The 8,640-nt window shown below is 36.8% G+C and overlaps 1 pseudogene; it reads right to left on the bottom strand.

The window, feature by feature from the left end:
- Positions 1 to 265: 265 nt before the first annotated feature.
- Positions 266 to 4,631, bottom strand: LOC146453539 (neuronal pentraxin receptor-like; annotated as a pseudogene).
- Between the last annotated feature and the right edge of the window lie 4,009 nt (positions 4,632 to 8,640).

The raw sequence follows: 8,640 nt of genomic DNA, 5'->3' as shown, positions 1-8,640 counted from the left end.
ATAGCCCTTTTCAAACTAATTATAACCGTGCAATTGGTTTCTTATGCTGATCCTTCGGTTATGGGGCTGGGTCGACTTTCGGTCATGTGGTTTGTTCATTTCGGCTGGTATACATGGGGTTTTTTGTCTGGTTATTCGGTTAGTCTCTCAATGGCCCCATTGGCTTCGGCCTTATGTTCACTCCTCTTTCCGTCTGTCTGTCCCTTCCCATATAAATCCGTATGGTTCAGTTATTTTCACTAGTGCTACTAGTGACACGGTTTTTTACAAACAAATTAACTTTTTATATGGGCTTAATCCTAAAGTTTAAAAGCTATATTAAAACATCAGAGGTTTTCCCTTCGTGTTTTAATATTAAAGCTGCAATGCTATAGAGAGAGACTTCATCTCTCTCCTCTGATCTGGCACACAAAGACTATATAAACAAGGACATCGCTGAAAAAAAGATTGTCAAAATCTTGTTGTCAAGAAACAGGCTGTCGTAATCTTGTTGCCAAGGCAACTCTAGTCAGAACAATCAATTATTAAATCAAATTTCTGCTAAATAAATTTGAAGAAGAGTCACAAAGTTTGTTGGGTTTGCTTTTATAATAAAAGGTTATTCATATTCAAAGTCAGCGCGGGGAAAAAAGTTTGCGTCTCTCCCTGATATTCATTTCGAAACAATTTCGTGTGGCGGATGATATCCTTTAAATGTGATATTACCACCGCAACCCTTTTTTCCCGGCTTGGTTTTCAAATGTTGTTTCATCATTTTGGTGGTTTTGTAGCGTAGAATATCCAATATGGTGGATCCGACGAGGAGGATATCGACTGGATATAATGACCTAATTTCAATATCATATGGCTTCATCGCCTCTTTTTTAGACCTCAAAAGCAACATTTATCGACCTATTTTTCACCTTGTACATTTCGGCTTTCGTTACTTTTAAGGGACTCGCGATATTTCCAGAAAACACTGTCTAAATGCACGCGCAATATTGGGTGGATATTAATTTAATACGAGGCAACCTGTAAAATTCATGTAAAATGCACGCGTAAAATTCAACTAAAATTCGACTAAAATCACAAATTTAAATATTGTAAAAGAAACGTCAGAAGGATAACGTGCCCTGTACATGGTGTCGTCCAGATATAATCTGCACATTTCAATGTTACAACATCCACGCATCTGTTTGAAATCTGCTTTCCAAACTCTCCAAAAACCTAAAGGTAAGAATTCCTCATCTCACGTGATTAATATCCACGCGATTTAGACAGTGTTTCTCTATATAGCGCGAGTCCCTTAATACTGTGGGAGTTTAATTGGGGGTGAGCAGAATCCCTCCTTCGTGGCCCCAGAAAGCCAAAAGCCTGGTGCAGATATGTAGGTTTAGCTAAGAGGTTACAGAGGAGATAATTTTCTTTAAATGATTTTCCTTTGCTCGATCATTTTACAGCGCTACACCCTACACATTGCCGTTTGGCAAAGTTATTTTGACTAGTTCTTGGTGGTTTCCGTTTCTTACTGGTATAAAAACGAGCCAAGAAATATGAGAGGTAGATTTATCATCTTTTGCGTCGGCTGTACTGGTGACGACCCTCAAAATTTCTTTTCGTAAACGAAAGAAACAATTCGTATTCGTGGATTTACGTAGATACGCCGAGTAGAAACCACAAGGGGGCTGACAAAGTGTCAGAAAAATTAAAAAATCTTTAAGCAAGAGATATTAATACAGAGTGTAGCAATGCAATAAGACATATCAAACTTTGCAAATAGAAGGGCACTTAACTTGGACATCGCCATGCCTCCAGATCTGAAAATCAGACCATTTCAGGACATCTCCACTCCCCATATTGCAAATCTTGGACATGCGCAATATCTCATCATGAGTCAAAACTTCGCTCCACACATTCATCCTAGTGATAATTCCCACGAAGCCTTGCGACAAGCTGAATCCGCTGGGATCACCAGGGGGGTTGTCTTGCTCTTGACCAATCACCAGGTATCCTCTACCAGGAATAGTGTGTCCAACTTCTTTCCCAGTACCATTGCTGATGATTGTGCCGTCCACGGTCACATTCCAGGATCCAGCTTGATTCTCCCATTGTGCACAAACATGGTGTCTCAATCCATCGTAATATTTACCCAAAACTATGTCGCTTAAATAAACAAAGAATATTATTCTGTTGTAGTTTTAATCAAGCGTCGTTGGGGTATTTCTTCCTATTCAGCCTTGGAGTTGGGAGCGCGAACGACGGGTTCACAACCCCCTTGCGCTGAATTTGATCATTCATAATTTTGTCAATATTAAAGTAAACACTGTCAAAACCGTGAATTTTGATACAAATCAACTGGCGACAGCTTAATATGAAATTTGATTGACCGTGTGACTTGATGTCTCCATGACAACAAGATTATGTCAAGCATGCTTTCTTAAATTGGATTGATTGTACATTGTGAGAAAGTTACTTTTAAAACTTTTTTTAAAAAAAGTGTATCGTCATTATTTTACATCATGTTGCCATTTTTATAGGTTTGATTGTTTTGGGGTTTTGGAGAAAACAGAAATTTAAGATGGCGTTTTTAAAGAATCAATGACGTATTCTGCACGTTGTGTGACGCCATGGAACCAAGTTTGGACCTAATATGCGCTCCCAGGTTTCATTGTCATAGCTTTAAGGCACTTATAATTACAAAGAGGATAGCATTTTGTGTCCCCTCTCCCATTCCACCCTGGATGAATAAGGTTAAATGTCAATAAAAATTTCCACAAATTTGTTCTTAGTCTTCGCATACGACCCTTTTATCAGAGTACCATAGACCAAAAGACGAAAACTGTTGGTAAAATGCTCATTGTAAACGCTTTAGAAAGGGATCATTGTAACATTACGCAAATTATGTAGTTACAGTAAGTCAAACGTTGAAAACCTTTTGTACAGTATAACGAAACATCAACTTGTCGAAAGAACTTTCACCTCAATGGTTCTACTTTAGCATTTCACCCTTAATACACTTTTCAAAAACTCCCCTTGGCTAATCACACCAAAGGATTTTTTCAACATGATCAGAAGCTAGAAGGACAATTTATTCAAGGTTTCAGTGTGAACGTGAAAGGGTGTTTGGATATTTGAAGTTTAAACAAAGGAAAAATGGAGCTTTAATTTCTATGCTTACCTATCAGCATTGTTAATTGTAAAGTCAGTCTTAAAAATCGTTATCTCATTCGTGGCTCCTAATGTAGCGTAGCTAAACGGTGCTCCCTTATCAGAGTCATTCGTTTCCATTCAAAAGCAAATTGTAAACTTCTGAATGTCCATGGACCACGTCTGATTAATGTAACTGGTAAGGCCTTTACGTGGAAAGTACAAGTCTTAATTCGACCGTTCACCTTAAGAAAAGAAAAGAAAAGAAAAAAGCAGTTGAACAAAAGGTTGAAAAATGCATATTAAACGTATCATAGCATAGCTTGGAAATCCACGTGATCGAATTCAGTACACGTCAGCGTGCACCATGATCTTGTTAAGCACGCTGATGGTGCAATCAAACCCGACCTGTTTCTTGCTTAATTTGATAAGATTTTTTTTCCCAATAAACGGCCTAGCACGACAGAATAGGTCCGTAACTAATGAAACATCTTGATTGGCTAATTGGCTAATGAAACAACTTGATTGGCTAATTGACTAATGAAACAACTTGATTGGCTAATTGGCTAATGAAACAACTTGATTGGCTGATTGGCCAATGAAACAACTTAATTGGCTAATTGGAACTTTTAGAATTCCCGCTATAACTCGTCCCAAAAATATAAACATACCTACACGATCACACAAGCAAAGAACTGGTATCCAAGGTAAACTCGAAAGAAAAAACAAAAGTTTAAAGACAGCTAATAGACCCTATGCAAACATGACTGACATTTTAATATTCTTTTTTTTTTTTTTTGCATTCAAATTAGCCTTACTAACTTGGTTCTTGAGTTAAAAAATCAGAAAAAATATTTTACCTGGAATGAGGTCAGTAGGGCTAATTTGAATATATACAAAAGTGTATTGAAATTGAGCCATTTTTGCGTAAGTTCTATTAGAACTGGAATTTTCACGGGGGTCCAGATCAAAGTTAGTAAGACGACCCAGGCATATCTATCTCGAGAATTGTTTTTTTAAGGTTACAATAATTTATCAACTAGACGGCACCTCTTAAAACCTGAAACGCATTTGTGTAGGATAGCTAAACTTTGAATCATAAGATCACCAAACCGGTTGCAACATTATTAACTCAGAATTAGTATAAATCAACTTTTAAATCGCTAGGCGAAATTCAACTTCAAAACACCAGTTAATTTGATTGACTAAAGTGATTGATTAAAATGTGTAAAACGATGGAAGACAAAGATTGTATAAACATTACGAGAACAACAGGAGGGTAAAAAACAAATAAGAACAATATTGAACAATATTAGCTTATCTTTAACTTGTTTCTTTTTTCAGCTAGTTTTGTAGTTTAGTTACAATTTTAATGAATTAAAGTGGATTTCATTAAGGGTAAAAATTGACTAAGGAAACAACAAAAATTTAGAATGATAAGCACAAAAGTTGGAAATACAATTTCACATAAATACATTACCATCTTTTCCAATGCAGCTGTTAACCTGAAAGAAAAATAATTTCAATAGTCAAATTTATGCCGCTTTTCAGCAGGAGTAAAAATAACTCAGATTCTTATAAATGACTGAATAATTGCTTATATTATTATTATTATTATTATTATTATTATTATTATTATTATTATTATTATTATTATTATTATTAACAGATTCATCCCGACGGACCCAATGACTGACTGACTTACTGGCCTAATGACGGGCTGATTGTTTAAAGTGAGTTCTGGTTGACTGACTGACTGACTGACTGAACGAGCGAACGAACCATTGACCTGTCTGGACAGAACTACCATCCCTATATGACTTTATTTCGTATGAATTTCTAAATTACTGTGTGCCTAAAGTCAAGAGCCTCTCTTTAGACTCACTGCCAATTCTCATTTTTTTATAATTGATTATGATTGTTACTGTGTTATTGAAACTAATGATCGACTAAATTTTTTTTTTTAAATTGCTGATTGACTGACCAATTTATTCACCTACGGGGAACTAACTTAACTACCATATTGTTGCTAGGGAAACTTTCTAATCGTCATATTTAAGAGGCCCAAACCTCAGAAGAAGTGTTTTGTACCATTTTTTTTATATTTAAAAGGTTTTCAAGGTTAAAGGGTCACAACCAGATTTGGCAAAACACGTGATCAGAATAGAAAAAAGCCCTAAACTCAAATGGCGTACAACTGGGAAAATTGAAAACAGTGGGGATTGTTAAAGATCGCCAAGGTGCAAAATGTGACGTATGGAATGTAGTTTTTGAAACACATAATAAACAATCCTGCTTTTAATGAAGACTTTCAACTTTCTTATGATAGCTTTCATGAGTAGTTAGATAATTGGGTGTATCAGCACACTTTTGAAAATATCACTGAATTCATACCTTTTTGGCCGCCATCTTGGATTTATGCATGACCTTGGGATTTCAGTCTTTGAATTCAACACCTAAACTCAAAAACCTAAAAACCTAAATCCTCGGTTTTCAAAAACCTAAATCCTCACTTTCATAAATGACACCAAACTGATCCCCAACTCACAAACAATCATCGATTAAATCCAACCAACTCATCAATCGCTGATTTGAATAATGAATACAATATTTTTGAACACCAAATTGGATAAAAAAAATAATCATTATGGTTGTTGTGTGACTGGATGCCGTTACTGTCACGCGTGACGTTGTGTGACTTGTCACGAAAATGGACAAAACCCTAGACGTGGGGTGCTCGGTTGGCTGTTTACTTGCCTGGCCCCAGCCAGGTCTTTTTCCCGCCGCTGACAAGGCGGCTGTCCCTTCCCAGTTTACCTCTGGGACCGAGGTTGAGTCCTGGGACGAACTCTGAGCACCCCGCTGTAAACCAGTAAGGCCTGAGCGGGCTCACCCTGGAGGTACCGTCTACTGGAAGACATCCCACACTACTCAGTAATTCACCATCTGCACAAGCCGTCAAACAGGTTTCAGTCAGGGGCCAAATGACACCACCCTAAAGCTTCACCAGAGTTTGTGAACTAATGTAACTAGGGCCCGATTACCTATATATTATACTCAGCTCTGAAATTTTTACAGTTGTGGTGCTATTTTTCTGTATATTGCGTAATATTGCTTGATTTGGATTAACACGCATGCGCTTTCATGCAAGTACACAATGACACAACCCAAAGGGGACTGGACACTAGTTTGTTAATACACGTGTCGGCCATTTTGTCGCCATTTTGTGAAGAGCTTGTGTTTTCATGTTTATGGTTCCTGTTTTGGGATTTTTGGACATTTATTTCTCCACTTTCATCGTTCTGATGTTTGTAGACGCTTTTTGAGGTAAGAATATCATTTATCTTGCACACAACAATAGATTTTTTTATTGGATCGACTCGCTATCGAATATTCGTGAAGCCGTGACTGTATGATAGAATGAGCTTATTATTTTTACACAGCAACTAAATCCTTGATTGGGATCCAAGAATTAAAGGCATCATTGTATCCTTTCCACTTTACCAAAGCTTGTTTCTTCTTGTAATCTCTCCTGATGACTTTATTGATTCTGAATATATCCTGTTTAGCTTTCAATAATTCTGGTTCATAAAAGCTCCCTTTAATCTCTTCATTATTGAGATCTTTCAGTTTATAAGTGATTGGTGTAGTGTATTGAATTTTATCGATAATGAAGCCCTCTTCTGTCCAGTTTTCTGTATAACCTCGATCAAACAGCTTTCTTTTATACTTTGATATTCTAACCTTTTCACAAACTTTAAATTTTGCTTGGGATGACGATTGTGTTAAATTGCCAAATAGATTGAAGTAAACAGTTCCTTCATTCTTTTTCTTAGATGCTTCTGTCGGTGTCATTTTTATTGAACTGTGTTTAGTGTTATTATACTGCTTCAATATTTCAGGCAAAATATCCAGATACATTGTATTGCCTTGAGCAGTGAATCGTTTCCACATTTTATTTTTAATCGTTCGGTTCCACCTTTCCACCACTGATGACTTTTCTTCATTTTCAGTCGAATACAGTGTAATGTTATGTTTTTTGAGCAAGTCTTTGAAATGTTTGTTGTAGAACTCTGAGCCGTTATCAGTCCATAGATACTTTGGTTTTCGACCCTCTTTGAATATGCTTTGAAATGCTTTAGTTATGGTCTCACCTTTTTTATCTTTTAATGGGACAATCCAACCGTATTTACTGAAAACATCTATAGTCATGAGAAGATACCTATTACCTTTATTCCATTTACTGAATTGTTGCATTTCAACAAGGTCAGCAGCCCATATTTCATCAATATTATTTACAATAACACGCCGCCGAGTAAAGTTACGCCTTATGGGTTTATGCAGCTCATTAGCAAATTTTTCTTGCCAGTTTTCCTCTTTACCCGACGGCTTTTGACGTTTTTTGGAACCCCAAGACCCAGTTTCTGTTTTGTATTTATTGCATTTCTTGCCAACCAATGTCCCCATTGTCGTTCGGAATATGGAACAGCATCCAATGATTTAACCATCTTTTTATCAGCTTTGTTTTTACATTTTTTGTCATCTTTGCAGACTGAATAATCAACATCATGTTGCATGGCTATTGCATCTGTTTTGCCTGTTGGTTTATCATATATTTCCAATATTTGCCCCGTTTAGGGGTTATATTTTACTTGATTCTCCAAATCATTGTATGGACCAGTGTATTTATGACCAGGTAATACCCAACCAGCTTTTGGGCGCGGTAATTTACCAATCATTTTGTGTATATCAATTGAACCACCGCTTTTGGGTCGTCCTTTGATTCCCTTTTCATACTCATCCCAATTTGGTGGATGCCAACCAATTGAATCATAGCTTGAACAACTTGGTGTGTTGTGATATTTGCTTCCAATCTTGACCACACTATCACAAGGATAATCTTTGTATTTTTCTAATGTCTTTTTTCCAGCCTTACCAGACCAAAATTGACTCGACAATATGCCAGTATCTGTGCTAAATGCACTTTTGGCAATGTCTCCAGATTTGTATCTATCAAAAACTTCCTTTGTTGATGGAATTAATGTTCCAACAACATCCATTGACTTCGACGCAACCTTACCTGGTGTACCGAGTTGTTCCAAAATTGTATTCAAATTACCACCATCAAGTTCTTTTCGGTCAGTTTTGTACCTTCTTTTTGGCCTTACTTTGGTTGATAATTTATCAAACATCTCTGATCCAGTCTTTTGAACAAAAGGAGTTGCTTTAGAAATAGCATAATCAATAGCTTTTTTCTGCAATTTAGGGTTTCTAAGTGCTTCAGACCCATAATATCGACCCATTTCAACTGCTTTCTTTCCCATCCATGGTAATGCATGTTGAATTAACATATCAGGACCAGTTGATGCTAAAGTATCCATTATGCCCGCCCCTTCGAACGGGCTATTTAGTTTCCCTGTTTTTTAGCAACTTTGGTTTTAGTTATACCACATTCAGCACATGTACAGAAGAACATGAGCCGACCATTTTGGGCTTGCTTGTAACCTGCAGGCT

The sequence above is a fragment of the Pavona decussata genome, unplaced genomic scaffold, assembly GCF_977016875.1.
Source record: "Pavona decussata unplaced genomic scaffold, jaPavDecu1.1 SCAFFOLD_329, whole genome shotgun sequence".
In the NCBI taxonomy this organism is placed as follows: Eukaryota; Metazoa; Cnidaria; class Anthozoa; order Scleractinia; family Agariciidae; genus Pavona; species Pavona decussata.
Note: the sequence above shows the minus strand (reverse complement) of the source record. Positions and strands in the feature narration are given on the sequence as shown.